The sequence below is a fragment of the Saimiri boliviensis genome, chromosome 1, assembly GCF_048565385.1.
Source record: "Saimiri boliviensis isolate mSaiBol1 chromosome 1, mSaiBol1.pri, whole genome shotgun sequence".
Classification (NCBI taxonomy): Eukaryota; Metazoa; Chordata; class Mammalia; order Primates; family Cebidae; genus Saimiri; species Saimiri boliviensis.
The window spans coordinates 216,226,188-216,252,996 of record NC_133449.1 but is presented as its reverse complement, the minus strand read 5'-3'; the positions used below and the strand labels follow the sequence as shown (position 1 = coordinate 216,252,996).

The 26,809-nt window shown below is 35.6% G+C and overlaps 1 long non-coding RNA gene across 3 annotated transcripts; it reads right to left on the bottom strand.

Annotated features, from left to right (window-relative positions):
- Nucleotides 1-3,163: 3,163 nt before the first annotated feature.
- LOC141583457 (uncharacterized) lies at nucleotides 3,164-25,263 on the bottom strand. Of its 3 annotated transcripts, XR_012516070.1 has the most exons (4): nucleotides 25,187-25,263; nucleotides 20,212-20,307; nucleotides 15,648-15,756; nucleotides 3,164-3,550 (listed from the first exon to the last, which is right to left on the bottom strand). It is a non-coding gene; the product is annotated as an uncharacterized LOC141583457 (long non-coding RNA). The 3 variants fall into 3 exon arrangements; XR_012516069.1 differs by lacking the exon at nucleotides 15,648-15,756; XR_012516071.1 differs by lacking the exon at nucleotides 15,648-15,756 and having other exon boundaries at nucleotides 20,231-20,307.
- Between the last annotated feature and the right edge of the window lie 1,546 nt (nucleotides 25,264-26,809).

Sequence of the window (26,809 nt, the reverse complement as noted above, 5' to 3'; positions counted from 1 at the left end):
GATCCAATCACCTCCCACCAGGCCCCACTCCTAACACTGGAAATTACAATTCAACATGAGATTTGGGTGGGGACACAGAGCCAAACCATATGAGCTAACAATGATCAAGGGGTCAAAATACAGAAATGGAGGAAGAAGGCTGAGTTCCAGTAGGGATGGTGGGCATTGCATGCCTCTTACTCAGTGTTCAACTCCAGGCAATAGTCTCCTTATGGGAAAACATGGACCCAGTGTCTCCAAAACATCCCTGCTTTTCAATAGAAGAGATAAATCCGGAATTTCTTTTTTCATTTTTGGAATTTTAATATTTAAACGTCAACAACTAATTCATAGTTTTAAAAAGACATGGGTGAAACAAAACATACTTATGTGTAGAGAGAGCTGGCCAGGTTACAGCACCTCCTCTGGACTATGGTCCTAAGTGTTAATATTCCCAACAATCACTGTGTCCTGAGGGACTTGGGAAGTTCAGCTGCTCAAATTCAGTATTGTGTAAACTAGACAAGAGTACAGCTTCCAGAGCAAGTTTCCATTTTTTATGAGGCTAGCTCGGCTCCATGATTTTCAGCATGATTTTCAGCACCATCAAGTCGGCTGCTGACTTAGAATGTGAACCACAAAGCTGAAACTTTCCCCTGGAAGAATCTAAGCTTCATCTAAAAGGAATTTTTATACCTACATGTTCCAAAGTGTGGCATAAACCCAGAATTTCCAGCTAAAGTTTATTAAAACTTTCACTGATTCTACTGACGGACACTGGGAACAATGGTCCAGAAAAGGGGAAAGGTGGTCATTTGAATTCATAAAAATTTTGAATTACAAATTTTAAGCCCCGTTTTAAAAATTTACAAGAAAGTTAGCACAATTTTGTTGAATGCAATTGCAATGACGTTTACACATGAACTCTTACATGCCAAGTACAGTCATATGCTACATAATGACATTTTGATCAACAATGGACTGCATGCACAACAGTGGTTCCATAAGATTATAATGGAGCTGAAAAACTCCTATGGCCTAGTGACTGCATAGTCATCATAATACCAAAGCACAACATATTACACATGTGTTCGTGGTGACGACGGTCTAAACAAACTTACTGCACTGCCAAGTCATATAAAAGTATAGCACATATAATTACGTACAGTACATAATACTTGATTATAAACATCTATATTATTGGTTTATACATTTACTATATTATACTTTTTATTATTTTGCAGTGTACTCCTTCTACTTACTAAAAAAGTTAACTGTAATACAGCCTCAGGCAGGTCCTTCAGGAGGTATTCCAGAAGGCATTACTATCATAGGAGATGACAGCTCCATGCATGTTACTGTCCCTGAACACCTTCAAGTGGGACAAGATGTGAAGGTAGAAGACAGTAATATTGATGATTCTGGCCCTGTGTAGGCATAGGCTAATAGGTGTGTTTGTGTGTTCATTTTTAACAAGATTAAGAATTTAAAAATAAAATTTAAAAAGCAATAACAGAAAAAAACTATAGAATAAAGATATAAGGAAAATATTTTTGTACAGCCACAAAATGTTTGTGTTCTAAGCTAAGGGTTACTGCAAAAGAGGCAAAAAGCTAAAAGAGTTTTAAAGTTTATAAGGTAAAAAGTTACAGTAAGTTAAGGTTAATTTAGTATTGAAGGAAAACACTTTTTATAAATTTAGTGTAGCCTAAGTGTATAGTGTTAATAAAGTCTGTAGTTGTATACAGTAAGGTCCTAGGCCTTCACTCACCACTCACTGACTCACCCAGAGCAACTTACACTCCTGCAAGCTCCGTCCATGGTAAGTGTCCTATTCAGGTGTACCATTCTTTATATTTTATACTGTATTTTTACTGTAAATTTTCTGTGTTCACATCCACACATAATTTATATTGTGTTATAATTACCTAAAATATTCTGTATAGTAACATGCTGTACAGATTTGTAGCCAAGGAGCAATAGTCTGTACTGCAGAGCCTAGGTGTGTAGTAGGCAATATCATTAAGGTCCGTGTGAAGGCACTATGTGAGGTTCACACAACTCACCTATCAAGATATTTCTTAGAACATATCACAGTTGTCAGCAATGCGTAACTGTACTGTGCTCAGGACTGGCTATCCAAAAACTAACAAAACCTTGTTCTTTCTCTCTTGTGTAAGAGAGAGTTACATAAACCAATCGTTGTAATACAGTGTGGTTCCTGCTATAAAAGCGGGAAGAAGAAAGTAGACCTCCCTGGAAGAGAGAGATCAAATCCAACTGGAGGTAGAGGAAGGAAGTTTTCAGCAGAGGAGGCACTTGAACTGCCTGAGCCAGAGGACCGAAACAGCATGGCCCTGAGCAGAAGACCAGGAGAAAATGGAACACGCATAGTGTGTGGGTGGAAGGAGGGTGGAAAGAAGAGAGCAGCAAGTTGTAGGTCTTCCTAAGAATTCAGGCATAATCTTTGGTAATGAAGAACTATGCAAGGTTTTTAAGCATAGAAGTATGAGCTGATCAAATCTGTGTTGGAGAAGAATCACTGATGACAACATGCAGGACAACATGAAAAGAGGAACTCACAAGGAGGGAAATGAAGTAAGAACTAGTCAATAACCCATGAAAAAACTATGAAGGCCTAATATTTTTATAAAGCAAAAGTATAAAAAGGATAAATTACACTTATTTGTACATATTATATAATGTATAATAAACATAATTATACTTGGTTTTCCTTCTTTTCTTTTTCACTTTTTAGATCAGAATAATTATGTATATTGTGTCTACCTTGCCACAAAATGCAATCTTAGTAGAATTTAAGTTCATAAACAGTAGCTAGTAACTAAAATCATATCTCAATAAGAGTCTATGTTAGGGAAGAAAAATTATAGCTGCTAATCTCAAGCTAAATTCTTTTCAGGTTCTCTTGATGCTTATTCACAAGGTAAGTGATTTGTTGAAATAATATAGTCTTATTCCTTTATTGAAGGTGACAGAGAATAAACATGTTACGGTGCCTGTCTCAGGCTGAGTTCCCAGAGAGCAGAGCCTGACACTGAGGGCTCACAGCCTACTACGTTACAGGAAGAGGAATCCTCACAGCAGGAGTGAGGAAGAAGTGGGCAGGCAGGAAAGGAGAGGGAGCCAGCACCAGGATGAGATGATGTGTTTGAAGTTGAGCGTTGCTGAATGCAGCTAATTGCTCCAGCTCCCTGGAAGCTGTATATCCAGCCTCTCAGAACAAGCTGTCAGAGGAGGCAAAAGGAGGAAGAATTTTCCACCAGCTACTACTTTCCATGGGTTAAAATGCCACCCTACTAACTCCCTACACAGTTCTGAGTTGCACATGCAGAGACTCCAAGCACCAAGCTTACCATGCGGTGCTCCACTCTTGGCAGTCAACACTTGTGCAGTAGGTGAGTGACCCAGAGGGGCAGCAAGTGGGTGCTGTCATATTGCACCTGCATCAGTTCATTCAGAGCCCAATCAATCGTAGCTGCTGCAGCAGGGGGGATGGGACAAGGAAGATGACCCTGCTGGTATCTGAAGTGGTGCCACCAGTCATCTGATCCTGAGCATAAATTCATAAACGGACAAAACTTATTATACAATCAGAATAATTTATGAAAATTAAAACAACTTTCATTATTCTCTATAATCAGAATTTTTGCCAAGAATTTGTCTTTGATATAAGCAATATAAACACAGTAATATAAAATTATTTACATTTACACATCGCTTACTCAATAAATAATTTGGTTTTTGTCTTAACCATGCTATATGCCAGAGTTTTAATACATCTAATACTGTAATTCACTGAACCTAGGGCCCCTGCTGGTCTCTCACTTCCCTTGTGTTCTCCTGCCTTCCCTGCTTGGACTCTATGGTCCATCCTTACTATTATTCACTTGCCTGTATCAACTCCTTCACCCTTCTCTCTGGGGCCTTGTCGGACAGAAGAAATTGGAAGAGAACTTCAACAACTCTCACAGCCACATCCTCGTGCCTTCTTGTGGCTTTACTCCTGCGACTGTTCTTATGAGGGTCCAGCTTCTCCATTCTTCCCATCTTCCCTGATTCTATCTCATCTTGCTTACCAAGACATTGCTCTAGCATTTGTCTTCTCTTTTTCATCTGTGATCAATTTACACTATTGGATTAGTATACAGTATGCAGACATACTAGAATGTTCTGATCTTTATTGAAAGCCTCTCTTGACCACACCTTATCTAGTAGACCATAGCTGAGCAGCTAACAAATCTTTTCTCTGCTCCTTGAGGGAATCTCTTCTTATCTTTTTCTCCTCCCATTCTCCTTGAACCTCCTCGCATATGGCCTTCATTCCCTCCTCTCCACCAAGGCTTCACTTGTCAAGATTCGTCATGACTATCCCACTGATGAGTGCAATGGTCAATTAGGAGATCTCATCCACTACAACGTCAACAACCTAAGACACAAATGATCTCTTCCTTCTTTTAAGCTTTTCATTTTTTTCACTTGGCTTCTGGGACAACATTCCCTGTAAGTTTCCTTTCACTTCCCTGTCTGTTCTTTCTCATTCTCCCTGTTTATTCTTCTTCATCTTCTCAATCTCTAAACTTTGGAGAGCCTCAGGCCTCAATTTTGTGACTTCTTTTTTCTATGTGCACTGAGATTTTAGATAACCTCATTCAGTTCCTGTGGCTGTAAATAACATCTATTCCCTGAAGTAATGTTTCCCAGATACAGTGTCTCCAATCTTCATCTCTCCCCTGAATTCCAGACTGAGGAACACCCAGCTGCCTACATGACTTTTCTAAGTGTCTAAAAAGCATCTTAAACTTAATATGTCAAAAATGTAATTTTTAATTCCCTCTCCTTTGCTCTCCAACAAAAATTCAGCTCCTCCCATTGTCTTCTCTCTCTCTTTGAAAATACTTTTGCAAGACAAAATCTCACTGTTTGTATCCCCTCTTTACATCTCATATATGATCTATCAACAAACTATAAGTGCTCAACTTTCAAAATATAACCAGAAACAGAACCTCACACTATCTCATGCTACTGTCTTCATCTAAATGGTCATCATTGCCCACCTGGATGATTGCAGTAGACTCCTAACTTAGTTCCCTTCTTTCCACATATGCCACCCACCCACCCCAGCCCCAACCCTTCTTTCTACTCTGTGATTCTTTTAAAATACAAATCAGATCACAGAACTGCTCTGTTCAGACCCTTCCAGTGACTGGTCATCTCACTAAGAGTGAAAACTTTTATCACCTCCAAGTCCTTTAGTGATATTGCCATCCATTCCTGCTCTGATATTATTTCTTATCCCTTTCACCCTCATTCATCCAGCACCAACCACACTTGTCACATTGGCTTTTCTCTGGACATGCCAGTCACACTCCTGCCTCAACAATTTTCGCCTTGTTGTTCCCTTGGCCTCACATAGACTTCCTCCAGACAGTCACATGGCTTGTTCCTTCTCTTCCTTCAGGTCTCCACTCAAATGACACTTTTTAAGAACGCCTCCTTACCCAAGCTCTATTACAACTTATCCCCTTCACCAGTTTTTCTTTTTCTTCACAAGGCTTAGTGTCACCTAATAGGCACACATGTGCTTAATTCTTATGTCTTATCTTTCTGCCTTATTAGGATGTAAGTTCTATAAGGGCAGAGAGTTTGTCTGCATTGCTCATTTCTGTTTCTCTAATGACTGCCGTGAGGTGGATACTCAGTACACATTTGTTGAATGAATCAACCACATCAGCAGTTAAAAACAAAAGGGATACTCATTTATTAAATTTATTTTAAATTAGTTTTACTAAAATTAAAAACTTTAATTGACTTTGCTTAAGAGATAATTCTAAGTGATTTGGGAAACCAAAATGGGTTTTATTTATAAATTCGGTAAGTAGATCTAATAGAAAATTAAATCCAATGTGTATTTTTCACTCTGAATCATTAAGACCCCAGTTTACACTTAATAGATGCGTGATTTTCTCCAGCTACTTTAGTTACCAGTGTAAGAACACAATATGGAGAAACACTTGGCGTTAAATAGGACTGGGATTCCTCAAGGTGACTCAATGGTGGGAAAGAATCAGGGTGTTGATATATGCAACTGAGTGACTATACCAGCAATATAAACCTAGGAATATAATGTAAGAAAGGAGAGAAGGATGGTAAAAGAAAGGGTGGTAGAATCAGTGGATTCTAACATTAAATATTCCAATTTATAGCATGGATAAATCAGAGGGCAAGTTTCTTAATGGATGTATAAACAATGTGCAAATTAATATTATCTCTGTTTACATTTCTATAAGCAGAATGAAAATCATTTTATTTAGTAATATAAGTTCATGAGGAAATATATTTACACTAATTTCTAAATACAAAAATTTTAAAAGATGGTAAAGAAAATTGGTTTTACTTAACTGGAACCTAATTGCCAACCTTCAAATGAAACATAGCTCATTAACATTGAATTAAACTTAGAAAGAATATCTAAGCTTTCTTTACTGAAGTTCTTCACATTTAGACAGTCTCATCATTGAAATTGTTCTGCAAGAGCCTCATTGTAATGAAGTTCCAGTGGCGACTATTATTATCTTTTTTATTGCAGTGTTGCATTAGATAAAACTAGATGTTGATCTTCAGTGTTCAGGTTACACTCCTAGTTCCCAGAGAGCAGATGGCAGGCAAAGTCTACCCGAGGACAAGCACAGCTAATGCCTCAATCTTCATGAAGTTGATCACAGCGGATGATATGTTCTTCCTAACATGTAACTCTCATCATCACGACATAAAATGAGTTTTATCCCCTTTTTGTCATTTTCCTTTCAAGTATAATGGAATCTAAATCTAAATCTTAATTCCTCTTCAAAGTCAAAATGGATGTCATTCTTTCCCACACCCTGGGAAGCCCAGTTACAACACTTATTTTATTTCTCAATCTCTAACCTTTTTCTCTTTTTATTGGCTCTTTCCCATCTGCCTTTAAATCAACAGGAACTTGAAAAGTCATTTTAAATAAATCCTTGACCTCAGGATTTATTCCTATCACTATTGTTTTTTCCTATCTTCCTTTTGCCATTCTTGAGTGATCTCTACTCCCTGTTGCAATTTCCACAATCTCTTGTAAAACGGTTTTCCTACCACAATATCCTTAAAAATGTCTCCATCTGACACACAGGTTCTCTCCCTCTCAGTAACTGGAGTGGCCTTTTCTCTGTACTCCTCTCATCCTGAGTTTCTGAGCCTCACATGGCCCTGGGGCTCCAGGTCTTGATACAGAAGCAGCACAGCTATCTTCCTTTAGCTGACATTGAGCCTTCCCTCTTTCCTTCAATGACTCCTGTCCCTTGCCTCATTTTTTCTATGGATGTTTTCCAAGCTCAGCCCTTTTTGCCAAACTCTGTTTTTCTGCTTGGAGAACATTTCTAAATGAACTCTAGCATGTCCAGAATAGGCTTCCCAATTTTAACATTCACAGGCCTGAGGGATTTCACCTGAATTATAAACTCATATTTCCATCCATTGACAGAACACCATTTTTGCAAATTTGGACTATTGGAAACGAAATTCATTTTTCTCTAATCCACGCTCTCACTAAACCAACTCAATTTTAATACCAAAATTTGCTTCTTTAGGCTTGGAGTCATGTATCAATACTCTTCCTTTTACCCCAGGGCTTAACCTTTTATCAAGTTGTTTGAATTATTTGCAATAATAATGATGATGGTAAGACTTACAGATGCAATGTCTTGAACACATTTCATTTTCTCCACTTCCAGTACTCCCGGCCTAATTAGGACCTACTGTAATTAAATTACTGTATGGTTTCCTCACTTCCTTCACTTTTCCTTCCTCACTCACTTCCAATTCATTCTTCCAAAACTGCCAAATAGGTCTTTCAATTCTTATTATAGTTTTCAGATGCTCATTAGAATTTATGTTAACTATTAGGGGACCAGATACGCACATGTGCTTCAAATTTACAGTCTAAGTACCACTAATGGCTTATTTTTCCTATGGATCATGAATGAACCATTGACTGAAAAGACAAAAATGACCAGTTTTAAAGTCTCCTAGTACCTTCATACTGATCAGGATAAGTTTAGATTAGACTATAGTAGCAAACAATCCCAAAATCTCACTGTTATCAAGCAAAAAGCTGTATTTTATAGAAAATATATTCACTATGAGCTTGACACCTTCCCAGTATTTAAAAAGTCTTCTGATGAGATCAGTGGTGATATTAACAAATGCCACCTTTAGATATTGTCTAATGAAGTGTATTATCATTTTGGAAATCTGAAAATTCAGGAAAAAAATATTTTTAATATGATCAAAACATGATGATCAAATAATCAAAATCATGCATGGGTAAAAGGTTTATTCAAAATGCAAAACAGGACAGTGGATTTTAATGAAGCAGAGTACAAAAAGTTCATTAATATCATTTCGAACTCTTCATTGTAACTTCACTTCAAGAAACTGCCACTTATCAAGTTAAAAGGAGAATCTACATAACGTGTTTCTCACAAAATATATGTTATTATTTTAACATACATTGTTTTACTATTTTTTTAAATTAACTACTAAATAGTAATAATACTTTTCTAATTTATCTATTTTAATCACTAATAAAATAAATATCAATAAATATAACTCACATAAACCAAAGCGCATCAGCATGGTCAATACTTCTTAATAACGTTACAAAACTCTAATGCCAAAAATATTGAAAATCATTGGTCTAAGTCCCATCTTGATTTTCTTCCTTTCTTTTTGTTTTGGAGGTCAGAGTCTCTTTTTGATGCCTGAACTAAACACGTTTCTGCTTGTATATTTAAAGTCTTCATTTATTTATTTGGTTATTTCATTTTTGTTTGTTTCCTCATGGTCTAGTCACTTTATTAAGCCCTCTATTAATCCTAACAGTTTTTCAATTAATTTTTCTGCTTTTTAGATATACAGTGAAATCACTGGAAAATAATGAAAACTGAATCTTCTTTCTAAGACAAAGCTTTATTCCTGTTTATTAGTGTTATTGTCTCCTCCTGACAGAACAATATTAAATAATAGCATGGTAACATTCATTTTCATCTTAATAGAAATATCTCCAGTGTTTTTCCACAAAATAAGATGGTGGTAATTAATTGGTAACACAAATGCTTCATGAAGTAAAAAAAAAAAAAAAAAGTATCTGCAGTTCTGGCTTAATAAGAATTTTATAAGAAAATATGTTAAATTTAATCAAATTCATTCCGGGTGTGGTAAACAGAATAACAGCCCCCATAGATGCCCATGTCCTAATCCCCAAAACCTATGGATATATGGCCTTACACAGCAAAATTATTTTACAGATGTGATTAAAGTAAGAACCTTGATATGATATGGGGAGATTATTCTGAATCATCCTGATGAACTCAGTGTAATCACAGTGTTCTTATAAAAGGGAAGCGGGGAAGTCAAGAGTCAGCACAGAAAATGTGATGACAGAACAGATTGGAGGGATAAGAGGATGAGGACACAAGCCAAGGCATGCAGATGGCCTCTGGAAGCTGGAAAAGCATAAAAACAGATTCTCTCCTAGAGCCTCCGGAAGGAATGCAGTCCTATCCACCCCTTGATTTAGGACTCTTACTCTTGACTTCCAGAACCATAAGATAAAAAATTTATATTGTTTCAGGCTACTACATTTGCGATAATCTGTTACAGCAGCAATAAGAAACTATTACATTAGGCATTGCTCATATTGATCATATTACCTTTATTCTGCAACCTGTGACATACAGTTCAAATTAATATGTCAAGTAATAATGGATTATAATTTTATTTGGTGATTAAAAACTAGTTTTGGTTATGGCATTTTATTATTTTAACAAAGTTCTGTATTTTATTTTCTATTATTTATTTAGTATATTTGCATCTATGTAGTAATGATATTAGTCTGTAATTCTTACTGTTATGCTAAATTTGTCATGAAAACTCACTTGCTTCATAAAATTACTTGAAAGTTATTTTCTCTGTATGCTCTCAATCAGCTTATGTACTACAGGGATTTTTAGTCATTGTAATTTTGAAAACACAAAAGTTAAAATTTGACTTTATGTCTTAATGTTTTTATTCATTTTTTTTTTTTTAATGCCTACAGCACCTAGTATTCCCAGGCAGTCTCCCATCCAAATACTAACCAGGCCCGACCCTGCTTAGCTAGACGAGATTGGGCACATTCAGGGTGGTATGGCTGTAGACAATGTTTTTTTCAAAAAATGTAAGCCTACCTTTTCTTTTCTCTTCTTTTCAGACCAATTTTGACAACTTATGCCTTGTTAGAAACTTATATATTTTGTTGAGATTTGTAAAATGATTAAGAGAATAGTTTGTACAATTCTCTTAAAGAATGTAAGCTTTCTGTTAATATATCCCCTTTATGAATTGTAACTTCTACATTTAGATTTTCCTTTCTTTTGTTCTTGTTTGAATATGCCAGTTTTTCTATTAGCTATTATTTTGTTGTGTTTCCTAAAACTTAATTACTGACTAAACCACATTGTTCTTCCTGAGTTTCCTATGTTTGCTTTATTGTTATGTTCAAACTTTTTGAGTTAATATTAAATTACTTGATTCTCATTCTTTGTTGTTAAACTAACAAAAAACTCCAGGCTATAAATCTGCCTTCAAGACATGAAGGAAACATCATGGAGGTTTTAATTTTAAAAAGTATCCTTGTCTTTCCAAATACTCCATAGTTAAAGTCTGTATTACTTTAATCCAAGAACTCGTTAACCAACTGCTTTTTTTAATCCAAGTGGTATGAATTTTTTGTTTTTTTGTCGAGACTTGTTCAATTAGGTTTTCATTTCATTGCAATATCATTAAAGAATATAATTTATGCATTTTCTACTACTTATTATTAATTAAGATTTCAAGTGTGTGTTGTTGCATGTGATCACTTTTTATAAATGTCTCTTAGGCATTTGCAAAGAAAATATGGCTTTCATAGAGTACAGTGCTTTTATACAACCGCATATATCTTTTACAGAGTTTTTAAATAGATATGTAAGCCACACATCACATATAAACAGAAACATAGATATAGATAAAATTATTATGTTAATCATATTCTTCAGGCCCTTTCAGTCCACATTTACTTTTTAGGCTTTTGGTCTCTCAAAGACTAAGAATGGCATATGATAAAGCACGCCATCATGACTGTGCTTCTGGCAGCCTCCCAATGTATTTTTAACAGTTTATGCTACGTATATGTTTTATTAACTTTTAAGTTACATAATGTTTCATGACTATTACTTCTCTCCTATTGGCATTAGCTTTTGTCAATATAAAAACATCACATTACATGTCTCTTGTTCTTGATTCTAGTTTTTATTGAAACTATACCACTTCCACCAATTTTTGTTTCTCCAGTCTTTTTTTTTTTTTTTTTTTGGAAGCCTGTTATATCTTTGTCTACAATTTTATATTTCGTATTCTCTTTCATGTGTTTTTCAGATGTGTTCTTTTTTTTTTTTTTTTTTTTTTTTTTTTTGAGACGGAGTTTCACTCTTGTTACCCAGGCTGCAGTGCAATGGCGCGATCTCAGCTCACCACAACCTCCGCCTCCTGGGTTCAGGCAATTCTCCTGCCTCAGCCTCCTGAGCAGCTGGAATTACAGGCACACGCCACCATGCCCAGCTAATTTTTTGTATTTTTAGTAGAGACGGGGTTTCACCATGTTGACCAGGATGGTCTCGATCTCTCAACCTCATGATCCACCCGCCTCGGCCTCCCAAAGTGCTGGGATTACAGGTTTGAGCCACCACGCCCGGCCAGATGTGTTCTAAAATAAATATTTGGAGAAGTCCATTGCCAACCTATATTTTGTTCTGTATTAGTAACATATCTGTGAATATCTCTGAGATTTTAGCTCTATTTTCAGAATGCAGTAATTTTCCCAATAATACTTACTGAAATTAACATTGTCTAGTTATATAAGCTATTTCTATATTTTTGAAAATTAGTCAGACTTTTGCTAGCAAATCATCTTCTATTATATCATTTATTACTTCTACACATCTACTCTATTTTCTTTTTATATATTAGATTGGATCACATATCTCTGATCTTCAAATCACTAAAATTGTTGTATTATTTTTAGCTATTTATACTTTTCCTGAATCGTAATATTTTTCATCTATTTTTTCATTTTCATCTATTTTTTATTTTGTTAATTTTTTCTTTGTTAATTTTTCCTTCTCTTGAAGTTGTTAATTAACAGTTGTGTTTTTCATATCTATACGATACTCTATCACAATTTTTATTTCATCTTCATAATTCCTTGTTAGAGTCTAATACATAAATATTTTTAAATCTCAATAGAAATGTAAATGTAAATCAGGAATTTTATATTTCCTCATATTTCTGAACACAGATTTACTACAGAGAATATATCCTCTGTCCTCTGATTCTACAGGTAGTTCAGTGCTTTTGGTCTCAAGTAATTGTTTATTACAGTAATTATTTCAGGTGGTAATCTTTTCAATATCAGCCTCTGAAGGAAGGAGCCCAGTGTTGTGGTCTTATGATGATATGCCCATCCTTTACATAGCTGGCTTCCCTTCTCAGAACCCTGAAAGATTATATATATATATATATATATATATATATATATATATATATATATATATATATTTTCATATGGCAATATGTATATTGCCTGTATATATACAGGCTATATATATACATATATGGAAGACCTAAAAATAAGACCATGACGATAGAATCTTCAAAGGGATGGAGATAATATTGTGTAGAACTAAAGAAAGACCACGTCTTTGGGTCTACCTAGGGTTCAATAGAAATAACAAAAAAAACAAATATATATATATATATATATATATATTTTTATATATATATATATGCCCATCAAGACAAATTGTTGTAGTTTCAGAACTCCAAAGGAAGGAAAAATCATAACATTTCTTTGGAGAAATAAACAGGTGACCTACAAAGGAATGAGATTCATTATATTTATATCAGATTTCTCAACAGCAACTTATTCTGGAAGACAATGGAGCAATGCTTTGAAAGAATGCAAAGGATATTTATTTAAACCTGGAATTCGCAATTCGGCCACACTTGTAATCAATTATAAGGGGAAAATAATTACATATTTCAGGAAAGCGAAGACTCAAAAAGCTTGCCATTCTCACATCCTTTCTAAAAATAACAATTTGAAAATGTTTTATTTTATACCAATGAAAAGTTCAATGAGATGAATTCTATAAATGATCAAAATTACATCAAGAAATGGTAGAATATCTAAGCAAAATAGTTACCATAGGAGAAAGTTTTACAGTTTATGCCTAAAAAGGTACTAGACTCAAATGATTTTGCAGAAGTCTTAACAAACACTTCTCAGAACAGATTATCCCCAAGAGGATAGAAAATGGGGAAATGTGGATGTCTGCCCAGCATATTCTTCAAGGCTAGCATAATCCTATTACCAAAAATTGGACAAGGATAAGACAATAAAATTGTAGTGCAATTTCACTTACTATATAAATTCAAGAATTATTAATAAATTATTCCCATAGTCCAGCCACAAAATAAAATATTATCAAATAGGATTTATCATAAAAAATCAAAGGCTGATCTAACATTAAAAAATGTATTACAGTAATTCAGCATAAGAAGTAGATTAAAGGAAGAAAATAATATAACTTCAATAGATGCCAAGAATTTTTAATAAAACTCAGCCCTTATTACTGATTTAAAGTGATGATTAAATGCTCCTAGAATCCTGTGAGTCCCAAGGAAAATGAGAAGTCCATTTTTATGGGATCATTGGCCATCAAGACTCCCAAAGATACAGAGAGCCACTACAGATTTTCTAAAGAAGTTTGTTATTCCCTCAACAATGTATGTCTCAATGCTTCATTAAAGAAAATGATCTCTGGACCTTCTTGGGAAACAAAGTGAGCAAGTTATACATAATTTCAAGGCAACATTTATATCTAACCAATTATTTTTATCTCTTCCACTTCAAAACATTAAAGAATTTCTTATCTCAACTCAATTTAATGTAGGCCACAACGAAGAACAGATTTCAATCATTGGAGCGAGCTACTAGAGCTCTTCTCTGCTATGTGGTGTATTTCTAAGTTCCATGTGCTTTGTTTCATGGTCATTTGGTATCATCCTATGACTAGAAAGTAAATTCCATTGAATAGCATAGCATCATTTTTTTTTCTTTCTTTTTTTTTTTTTTGGAGACAGAGTCTCACTCTGTAGCTCAGGCTGGAGTACAGTGATCTCACCCAGGCTGAATTAGCATGATCCCACCTCACTGCAACTTCCACCTCCCAGGTTCAAGTGATTCTTCTGCCTCAGCCTCCCAAGTAGGTGGGACTAAAGGTGCCGGCCACGATGCCCAGCTAATTTTTTGTGTGTTTTTATTAGACACAAGGTTTCACCATGTTGGCCAGGCTGATCTTGAATTCCTGACCTTAGGTGAACCACCCATCTTGGCCTCCCAGAGCTCTGGGATTACAGGTGTGAGCCACCGTGCCTGGCCCAGAATAGCATCTTACACTTAAACTTATGCATCTCCTGTAACATTTCAAACTGTATCTTGTACATACCAGTGTTAATAATTTTTGTATTAATGTCATAAAAGAGCGGTTTGATCCACATCTTAAAGAACATTGAAATTAAACCTTTATAACAGTTTTAAGAGGTAACAAACAAATATTTTAATTAAAAATTTGTATTTATTTAATTTTATTTTAATCCAATGGACAAGTGGGAAGGCATTTGTTTTTCTCATTTAATTCCATTTTGAGCCCTGAGTCAACCTTTTCTCTGCACTTGAGACCTCATTTTCTAGCAGGCGAAGTTCTTTGTCAGTGGATTGGTTGCTATGTAAGAGCCATAACATACAAATAGAGTGGAACCCTAGACAGCTAGAAAAGCGAACACCTAATTCCTTACCCACAACTGAGAGATTCATCACTAACGTTGTGGCAAAGTTCATTTTTCATTATCAGAAATAGCGAACTAGATTTCTCCAGTACCTACTTGAGAAATAATACATTTGAGGATTTGTGGTGAAAATTAATGATCATAGTAGTACTCTAGTGGCCTAAAATCCTTAATGAACCTCCCTAAATACCTTACCTAATGCCAAGAAGAGACAGGCACTATGGGGAACAAAGAAGCCCATAATTACTTAGCTTTTCATTTAAATTATCTGGTGAATTGTTAAGTTTCTTCTGACATAATTTGGAGTGCAGACTTCTTTTATTCCAGAACATGTTTAAGTGTTAAAGACATCACGTGTCCTAACACGTGGTTGGAGGGTGGGGAATAATAGATATTTACAAAGTGTCCCTGTGCCCAGCAACTCAAGTTCCATGTGAGAAATGAGTCTGTACTTGAGAGGAGCCGACTTATTTGTCAGTGGCCACTCATCCGGTTGTGGTCTACCAGATGTTAATAGAAGATTAGAATGAACACTTGAACAGGCTGGAACTCTACAAGTAAGAAATGACTATGTATTTAGAGTCATTTTACAAATGGCATTTATCTTCAGAAAATTAAGATTGCACTTTCCTTCCTACCATCCCATTTTTCTTTCAACTTAATTTTGAAGTCATAGGATAGAATCTGATTCATACCACTAATGTCTCTTTGTTCTTGGTTCTACTGCTTTCACAGAAATGCTGTAGGCAGTCAACCGGAATGACTAACTTACTGGAGAAGTGATCAGAGTCCATTCAGTTGCCACTGTAAAATAATTCAAGTAAGACAATGGTGACTGCTTGCACTCCATAGCAAAGGTTTGTCCCAGAAGCCACTTGATTCACCCCAACTTATTCATCCATGAAGTTAAAAGTCTCATTTGGAACATCCTGTTCATAATCAATTTGTTTTTCATATTATAAATTAAGAAATAAAAATAAAAGAGATTAAAGGTAAAACAAAATCAAAATTATTTTACATCACTCAACTAAATTTTGCTTTACAAAATTTAAATATGCTAAATACTATTTTTGTTATATTTAGAAGCAAAATTGCCTTACCTGAGCTAGTTTCAAAAGTGGTTCTTTGTTGTATTGTTCTAGCAGGCGTTAAATATTCAAGAACCCACGAATATATACTGGGTTTGTCATTTTTAATCTCTTAAAAATGTTATTCATAAAGAGCATAATAATAAACACCAATAAGCTTAGGCTTAGAATATAATTATAATAGAATTACAGAGACTGTCATATTTGCCATTGCTCCAACAGGGCTGAGTTACCCAGTTGCATGCACTTTCAATGGGTTCTGTCGGATAAACTGTATTTTACAACTCACTCATCACCAACTGAAATTTTCTTCCAGTATATAACTACCAAACATTTTAACATTGATTTTTATCCATTTTTAAATAGAAGAAGTTAAGTATTCAAACAGCTATTCAGTATTTGAAATTACTGTTTCCCTATAGTTTTAAAGGTAAAGGACTGGAATTAGGTTACTATAAACTGTAATATTTGGCAAAACAATCAGTGTTAGAGTCAATCTTTCCAGAAAATTGCTACTCAAAACGAAATGAAGTAAACAGATAATACAAGAGGATTGCAATATAGACAGAGATATAATAGAAGAATAAAGGGACTAGAAAGGTAACCAGAATGTAATGTTTCCAGTCTCAAAAATTGTAGTATTGTTTATGCTCACCCTCCCCTTAGTAAAATAAATAGAGTCCATTCTTACAGGTTAGGGATGGCTTACACAGAAAAATTGGAATGACTCAGAAATGTCATGTGGAACATCAAAAGAATATAATCCCATAAAATGCCCTGGGTCCAATCCCCACGTTCAGATTTATTGCTTACCTATTTCCATCTTCCTTATTCTTTGTAAAAATATTAAGCTATTTTTAATTTTCTAAACTTAACAGGCCTTCTCATATCTCCTTGTCTTTAGGAATAATGTTTTCTATTCCCTCCATTTGATAAATTCCCGTTTGACCATGTTTATACCCAAACTTCCTCTGGGACTTTTTTTCCTACTGCCATAGAAAGGCTAGATTCTCTTTCCTTTATGTTTCTGCCATGTTTTTTATAGCTACATTATGAGAAATGCTCTCATTTTATTCATTTTACCATAATCATGTACATATTTTCCTCCCCACTAAGCACTTACTAAGCACCTTTTTTGAGATCAGGAATTATATCTGATTCCTAATATCTACTACTATGCCTGGCACATGATAGGTGATCAGCAGATTATTTTTAAGGAATCAAGTGAGGACATTAAAATAACAAAGTTATGAGTGCTTCCTGAAGTTTTATAAGGGATGTTTTGAAGTGGGAAATAAGAAAGTATATATTAGCAAGGCTTTTATCAATGGTTCTAGGCAGAGACTTCAAAATAGCAACTCGAGCTAATTAGAGTTGTCATGAAACTAAACTCAATACAGGAAAATAATATGTAGATAGAAGAAAAGGGAAGCCAATACTGACCTATAGAAGTTTACTTTGTATAAATTTTAGAGGTGAGGAAAGGAAGAAAAAGAGTGGACTACAAGGCGTTAAGAATAAAGTCAGGCATCATTCTCAGCAAACTAACATAGGAACAGAACCCAAACACAGCATGTTCTCACTCATAAGTGGGAGTTGAGCAATAAGAATACTGGAGCCTGTCAGTGGGTTGAGGACAAGGGAAGAGAATATTAGAACAAATACCTAATGCATGCAGGACTTAAAACCTAGATGATGGGTTGAAAGGTGGAGCCAAACACCATAGCACATGTATATCTATGCAACAAACCTGCATGTCTGCACATGTATCCCAGAACTTAAAGAAAAATAAAATTAAATTTTAAAAAACTTTTTAAAAAAGAATAAAGGCAGGAGTAAGACCTACTATTTGATCGCACAATAGGGTGACTATAGTCAATAATAAGTTAATTGTATGTTTTTAAATAACTTAAAAAGTATGACTGGATTGTTTGGAACAATCTCCTGTCTGTAATAAAGGCAGAAAACTGCTGGAAGCTAAGTGAAGTTTTTCATAAAGGAGGAAATGGCCAACTCAGTGATATGCTGCTAAGAACATGAGTCAAGTCAGTATAAAGTGTCCCTTGGACTGGGCAATACATAGGCTTTTGGTTATCTTGACAAGAGCGATTTGTTTCCAGTAGTGGGATGAAAACCAGATCAGAGTAGGTTAGAGATTGAATGGGAGGTGAGGAAGTGGAGATAGCACACAGTTAAGTAGTTGAGATATTTGGTTGAGAAAAGGGAGAGAGAAATGGAAAGGGGCTAGCTGAAAGTGGAGCCAAGAAAGAATTGTTTTTACCATGCAAGATATGAATGGCCCGTCAGAAAGGCACAGATTGGCATTGTAGGAGAGAAGAGAGAACTCCCAGAGAAAAGGCTATTAGTATTTGAGAGGTGATGGGATCCAGAGCACAGGCAGGGGGTTGGCCATTGCTCCCAGGTTTGCCCTGTCCGTTAACGAGGAAAGAACAGATACAGGTGTGAAAGCAAGCGGGTTCCCAGACATGACAGCAGGAAGTTGAGAGCTAATTTCATCTCAAAACTCTTGGAGTTGCAATTAGCACCATATTCTTTAACTCATGCCAAAAGAATATAGTTTACATCTGTGTCAGTAAGGATAAGCTACGTTGTGTGGGGGTAACAGACAATCCCAGATCTCAATGGCTAACAGTAACAAGAGTATATTTCCCATTCACGCTGTTGCGCCTATCACAAAATCAGCTGGAACTTGACTCCACTTTGTCCTTTACCTGAAACTTTGCTGATGGTAAATCCACAGGGAAAAAGGAATAATCTAACTATGCTTTGACTCTCCTGTCTGGAAGCAATGTACCTCACTTCTGCTCATACTTTGCTGGCTAAACGACGTCAAAATGCCATGCCTGAGTTAAATAGTGCAGGAATGTATACCTTCCTACAGGAAGAGACATTGCAGAGGAGGAAAGCCGTGGGTGAAGAGTTATACAATCTATGACAAGTCTTATAAATAGTTCATTCATGTCTTTCAGTTAGTAAGTCTGAGACAAAGCTAATATCCCAAGTCATAGATTTTTTTTTCAACCCTGTGACTACCTATTCTCCACATACATGCTTGCTAGACTAAAATAACTAACAATTACTCGTGTATTTTAGAGCCTTCACCAAGCTATTATTACCATTAGCTAAGCCGTCATTCCAGCTGTTGCTCTCTAGTCTTCCCTTGGTCACAGGTGGTTTTGCCATTCAGTCATTGAATAAGTATTTACTATACGCTAGGCATATCAAGGTCAGTAAGATGCAGCCCTGCTATAAAGGAAAGTATTATATTTTCCACATGATAAATGAGTAAAATATACTCTTTACGATCTCATTCATGTGGTTGAATATCTCCTAGGTTTGAGAAAACTACAGGAAAACATTAAATGTGAAATATGTTGACCCCTAAATTAAATCATGCATTCACTATATCTTACCACCATTAAACAGATTTTCTCTTTCTTAGAGAAGAAATGCCTGTGAGAAGTTCTATCCTTTGGAATTGTGTCAGAATTGTGCCATTTTTATTCAAAACAACGTAACAAGTGAAAAAAACTAATCATTTTATTAATTAATTGGATAATTGTGTAGGATAGATACATAGGGAAAATGCTATAAGATTGAGCCTTGCTCTGCTAAGGTTCAAAATGCAAAAAGGCTATTTTAAGTTGTAGAATTCAATGACAGACAAGAGAAAGAAAGCAAGGTGGAATTAGCTCATCTATAAATAAAAAAATGTAAGACTTCCATAAGACTTCTATAAACTAAAACACCCTCATTGACAATTGACTAGCATAGCAATAAGATAGCAGAATATTTGCTAGCAAACAGGGTTTACCCTTTAAACAAAGTTCTTGGTGGTATTTTTCTGCATTTAAAATGATTCCTGTCCAGGGCATATTGCTACTTTGTATTCATCTTGATATTTTCATTTAAAAGAGAGCCGCTGTGCAAAATAATGTCCTTGTCTGTCCCTTCCTCATACAAACCTCCAATCAAATTTAATAAAGCTAGTTTGATACAATGCCAGCCTACACTTGGTTTACCCTTGGTCGACTTTAATAGGGTCAAAAATATTTTCGCATTGGCAGTGTACGCATTAATCATTTTTCCAGAGGATTTAGAAAATTGGAAGAGACAAGGCCAAGCAAAATTTTAAATTAATTGGGCCTACCCCAGCCTTCCAGGGTCACCTTGTGGCAGTTGTCCCACATTTTCCAGGTCACAGAGTTCCTGTGTTTCCTACAGCTGCCATGAGGAGAGATCCATGCTGTGGGCACACAAAGGTGAAAGAATTTCTCTCAGAAAGTGCGAATTTTCCTACGGCAACCACAACAATTGCAGTTTCCAGATTGTCGCCAGACACCAACCAGTTAAATAATGCATGCTCGGCTGACGCCTCCACTTGTGCGTTTTCTAATCGACTAGTCAGGAAAATTTGCAAACACTCTGTCATTTACCACAAATCCACTACCTACTTATAACCACAGAGTAATTAATTTTAGTGCTGCTCAGAATTATTAATTTCAGCCAGAAATATCTGTTTTCACAACTGCCGTATCCCCCATTTTTTTTTCTTCCACCAATATTCATCAAAGAGGTTGAAGCAGTTTTCTCATAGGAGAAAGCTTATGCAGAGTAATGTTATTAAGAGTCTAGTGTGATAGCAGTAACGGAATCTGTAATTCCGGATCTAATCCACAATCACATGCTCCAGAGCGTCCAGCTGACTCACCAGATGAAATTGGCAACATAAGATGAAGGCTTTTCTGAGAGAAGTAGCATAGTAATCCCTAAAGCCTCACTATGTGATAGACAACCCATCTCGTAGTTTGTTTTTTCTAATATAGGATAGTATTCGTTTACACCCTCAGTGCAGGAAACACCTTCAGCCTTTTGAGAAAATTAGCAAACATTATTTTCCACTTGTTAAATAATCTTAGCATTTGACCAAAAAGAAAGAATCTGTATCAAGTACAAAAATAACTTGTAGTAGGATACACAATTACGAATACACTGGAATAAAATTCTGAGCAATCACGTGTATATCTAACATGCACAGAATGAAAATTGAGCATTAAATATGGTGCATTTTCTTTTGACAAAGCTATATCTGGCACTCTCATTTGACATTAGTTTCCTGCTAAGGCAGCTGCATGATATGCCATAAGAATGTCCATATTATAAATAGGCAATGAGCATGAGAAATTTGGTACAGCTTTGTTCGACTAATGGCCAGATCACTCCCTATCAGTAGCAGGAACACATAGCTAGCATAAGTATTGGCACTTTAATTGCCATGAAAGATTTCGTTTCCACTTTCTACTGCATGAGTGATCAAGAAAAAAATGAAGGAAAAGTAAACTAACATCTAGAGCTGTAAACATGACTCACTGGGAAATCAGACATGGTTAAGTAAATTCCAGGATGTTTGTGGTTATCTGGGTCTAAACACTGCTGATAGTTCTGACTGCTCTTGTTTTTAACTGCTTTTCCCCTAGGTGCCCCTTAGCCCAAGAGCATTCTTATAAAGACCTTCAACCTTTGATTATGAACAGTCTGATTGCAATATAGCAAAGAAGAGATGTGTCAGTACTAATGAGACCACCTAACAATACAAAATGCTCTCACCAGGACCACGACCTAGTGAGAAACTCATGAGTGAAGAACAAGGGTGACAAAAGCTGACATTGTTTCCATCTTTGTACATATATTTTCTTCATAATAATATAGGAGCATTTTTAGATGATGTAACTACAGTCATATTAAAATTAGGAAGTTCCTAAAAGAGGTCAAGTCACAGACACATAGAAAAAAGATCATAAACAGGACAAATGGGTCAAAAGGGAGTTTTTTTAAATAATATAATCGTTTTGAACCTCAGAACTACACAGGAATCTTGAGGCCCTTGACACACTTGTAGAGAGTGGAAAGAGTCACCTAAAATCTTAGGCTCAGTAGCATCTGCCCCACCTGGGAATCTGTTAGAAATGCAGACACTCAGGCCCTGCCTGACACCTACTGAATCTGAATCTACATGTTGACATGATCCAGGTAATTCATGAGCGCATTCAAGTTTGAGAAGCATCGGTCTAAAACATTGCTGTAGAAGGTAAAGAAATTTCACAAATATTTCACAAATTATTGGCAAAAATCAGCTTGCCACTTCTATTTCAAGCTAACTAATTGCCTTCCAAGTCTACACTTCTTTTTTTCTTCCTCAAGTTTTTCACATACACTAATGACCTTGTTCCAGACAAGGATACAATGAACATATCTTCAAGAAATTTACCTTCATTTCAAGTTAAGGCTGGGCCTACTTGAAAGAAAAAAAAGTATTGTATACTTAAGAATCAAGCAAAGAAAAAGCTAACACCTCTATTGTGCTATTAAAGCTTCTGGGTTTATATTCCCTGGGTCCTCTCATCTCTCCCAATCTGGCCTCTTGTTTAGAGTGATAGATTTAGCAAACATGTCTTTGAAACTGTAATTTTTTAAATTTTCTTGGTTACAGGGCAAAGCCCTGAGATTACTCCCAAACTGATGAAACAAAATTATCTTTTAAAAAAGTTCTTCAATTGCTTGGGCTATAATAAAAGCTCATAGGAAAAAGAGAGGAAAAAGAGGGGAAAAAGAGAAATGTTTTTGAAATCACTGTGATAAATAATTCAAACATTGCATAACTAATCCAGAAAGTGAACAGAGTTCAACCCTATTAATTAGTCATTACACACTACTGACTTGTACAATAATATCAGTACTGTTTCTGGAATAAAATATTAGGGAGTTATGTCCAGGGTGGAGTTTAGATACAGGACTTTTCAAAACACATGAATTTTTACTGGAAATATTTGCTACTAAATTGAGCCACTATTGAAATACCACAGTGTCTAATTTAATTTTTCGATTAATCACAAACATTTAAACTTTAATTCAGGATATTTTGTTAAAAGCATTGTTGTGCTGATCCTCACTGTATTTTGACAGCAAACTGAATTCTTGTTCACAAGTATAGGATTTGTTTAGCTCCAGGCATCTGTGTTTGGATTACAAGAATGCTGATTGGTTCACTGCCAGGGGCACCCAAAGGTCAAGCTGTCCTTTTTAAAAGTCTCTCTCTCTCTCTCTCTCTCTCTCTCTCTCTCTCTCTCTCTCTCTCTTCCCCTCTTTCTTTCTCTCCCCCAACCCACCCTTTTTGTCTCATAAATCAGAGTTAAAAGACAGTGGAAAAGGCAATGACTTGAAGTCATTTAATTCTTTTTTGAGGCTATTTTTAAAAGCAGAACTCAATGTTGGTGTGAAGTCGAGTCACATGAGTACAGATCACACTGGCACACTTCGGACAGGTGACCTGAAACCTTTCAAAATGACATCTGTCACGGAGACAGACACAAGTTTTTAGCCCAAGAGCTTGTTTCCTGACATTTCATTTTTCATCAGATTTTGAGAGAAGGGAAAAAAGATGAACTTGAAAAAGTCTTGCCGGGGGCAGAAAATAAGATCAGGCATTCTGCAGCTGCCTGACTCACCTTTAAAGGTTAAAGGTCTAACAAAAGTGAACAAAAAAGATCTCAGCTTGATGTTACTGGATAAAAGGACATGTTATTACTTTAAATATGTTTCTGAGACTTGCATAACCATTAGGCAGCATTACAGGAGAAATGGAATCAGAGTGAGATTACAGACCCATTTTAAATCCCAATTTTAGAGTTTAGTCATGGAGCAAATCAAATCCAACCTCATTCATTCATCTGGCACAAAAGATGAAATCCACAGGTGCATGAATTTTCTCATGAATTGAATAATTTCCTGCTCCTCTGATATTGAAATGGCTACTGAAATTTAGACAAGGTATAGAAATTCTCACTTTGGACTAGAAAGACTTCTGCACTAAAACACTTACATGATTTATCTTGACTAAAAATATTAGGGAAAACTTATGCCTTTGAATAATCAAAAGAGAAAATAATTGGGAGCCAGAAAAATACATGGGCTATAGTATTAGCTCTAGTAAAAGTGTAAACTTGGACAAGTGACATTTTCATTTCAGTTTTATCTTCTATAAAATGGGGGAAATAATTTCTGTCTCATGGAGTCTCAATGAGGATAAAACACAATAATGTAATTGCATACTGCCAAATATAAAATAGTGTATCCATAGGTGGAAACCATTTTAGTCTCATCATTTCTTTCAAGTGCTGAATACAGAACCTAACAAACTCAGCATTTAATAAATGGCTCTTGATTTGAAATGGAAGGTAGTACTTCCTTTATTATTAGTTAACCTGTTATTTTTAAAACTGAATACAGGAAATTTTTCCATGAGAAACAGCATGATTAAAGGTTGGGAAATGTTTTGGCTTTTTAGATTATCTCCAAATAAGGATACAGGAGCAAGAACTTTGGCATTCACTAAGAGACTAAGCACAGTTCAGTCGATATAATTTTCAGTTCTATGAAACCAGGCAAATCAAACTTATTTGGGACAGAATTGTTCATATTTTCCGAAATAATGATTTGTATACTGCCAACTGGAGAGTGTTGCCTTGACTATCAAATGAGAAGTTTGGCTCATCTTAGCCAAAATGCTTATCTTAGTATAGAATCTGAGAAAATTCAGAATTAACTGGCTAAGTAACAGGAGCCAAATATTCTAGATCTGGTCAATTCGCTGTGAAAACCTAACTCATCTTGATAAGCACACCATCATAGCAGTCTCAAAATACTGACTATTTATATATTCTACTGACAACTCCTCTCTATAAAAATAGGACATTATCATTGCAAAATATGGCTTACACATTTATGATACTTGACATACAGTACTTATTATTAAACTATTCAACAAGTTAAGAGGAAAGTGCATGGCAGGATTAAAACCCACAAACCTGGAAATTTGAATATGTCGTCTACTTTTGTAGGTGAATTAGGATTCAGAACTTCCTGCCCCACTGATAATCCTACTTTTAAAGCCGTTTTCTATTCTGCTGTTTAGCACACTTCCCACTAACACATATAAGTAAGTGAAACTAATGTGCAAGGGTTTCATGTCAGAGAAATCTAGTTTTATTAGTCCGTCTTCACACTGCTGATAAAGACGTATCTGAGACTGAGTAATTTACAAAGAAAAGGAGATTTAATGGACTCACAGTTCCACGTGGCTTGTGAAGCCTCACAATCATGACAGAAGGTAAAAGGCACGTCCTTACTTGGTGGCAGACAAGAGAGAATGAGAGACAAGTAAAAGGGGTTTCCTTTTATGTAACCATCAGATCTCATGAGACTTATTCACTACCATGAGAACAGTATGGGGGAAACCACCCATATGAGTCAATTGTCTCCCACCAGGTCCCTCCAACAACACATGAGAATTAAGGGAGCTACAATTCAAGATGAGATTTGGGTGGGGCCATAGAGCCAAACCATATCACTAGTCATACATCTTTTAAAATATGAAGTAATGAGACCATATTTTTATGGTCCTGTTCTTATTCGAGAAAAGATTCTGTTCTTCCTTTAAGTAAGATTATCATCATACTATTAATACATATTTCAGTTCTTGGTTTTGAGATGAGACTCCACAACAATAGTGAAAATAACCCAGTTCCTTAAATCGATTTTTTAAGCTCCTCTGGATTTCCTTAAGAAATCCTTGCCTGTTGCTATTTTGGAGAAGTTGTCTAGCTTTTATAGCTCACAGTCACTCTGGATTATATTTCTGACAAGCCTGAGAAAAGTTTTCTTATACAAATTTATTTATTTTAGTTTATTTTATGAGATATTTTCTGCATGCTTTTGATACTCAACAGTTCTTTTGATGACAGTTATTTTAGTACTGACCACAAAAGAAAATTCCATGAAAATTGTGTTCTATGCTACCAGGAACTTTTAAAGTATAGAACTTCCTACAGAACAACTATACAAAAAATCCTTGCAGAAATCTTTATTGTACTTTAGACATCTCTCCTGCCTTACTTGACATTGCAATTTCCTTTTTTTAGATTAATTAATGTGTTATCCTGGATGATAATCTGTTTTTGTCTTTCAATATCTTTTTACTCAATTCTTGATGCAATTTCCAATACCAGATTTTAAAGGGGCAAATACATTTTTATTCTTTCTACACCTGTGTGAATCTGAGGTAAATAATCTGTACGTGCCTGCTTGTTTAACATTTGCTTATTCACAATTATACAGAATTTAGTTACTAGAGTTTATAAGTGTTACTTGATATCCAAGAACAGGCTGGACTCATTTATGAGACTTTTAAAGTCATTCTTCTTCAAAACAAGAAGTTTTATTGTTCTAACGTCATGTGAACTAAAGTGCGAGAGTTCAATTTCAGTTCAGACATACAAACCCAGAAGATATGAGTGGACTTCCAATCTGGTGAAATATTTTAGATTTCGTTTCTGACCTGTAGAAGAGGGATGATACAAACAAAGCAAAACTTCAGAGTCTGTGAACAAACAGACCCTTCACGCACTGGGTGGCTTTGGACAAACAGAAAGGGCTGTTAATAGCTTTAGCTTCTTTTCCTCTGTGCACCACTCACTTTTTAGTCAAAAAAGGTGGTTATTTTTATTTGAATAGGGTCTACACCCGATCAGGCAAACAGACTGTGACATGGGTATTCAAATCTGTCCACTCTGCCAGACGTCCCAATCTGCACTGATCATATTGAGGCAGTCTTTAGCAATAACAGAGACTTGCAAACAAAGAAACTCCCACTTCTGCCATCTCTTTTGAGGGGCAGCTGTGCAAAACCTGCT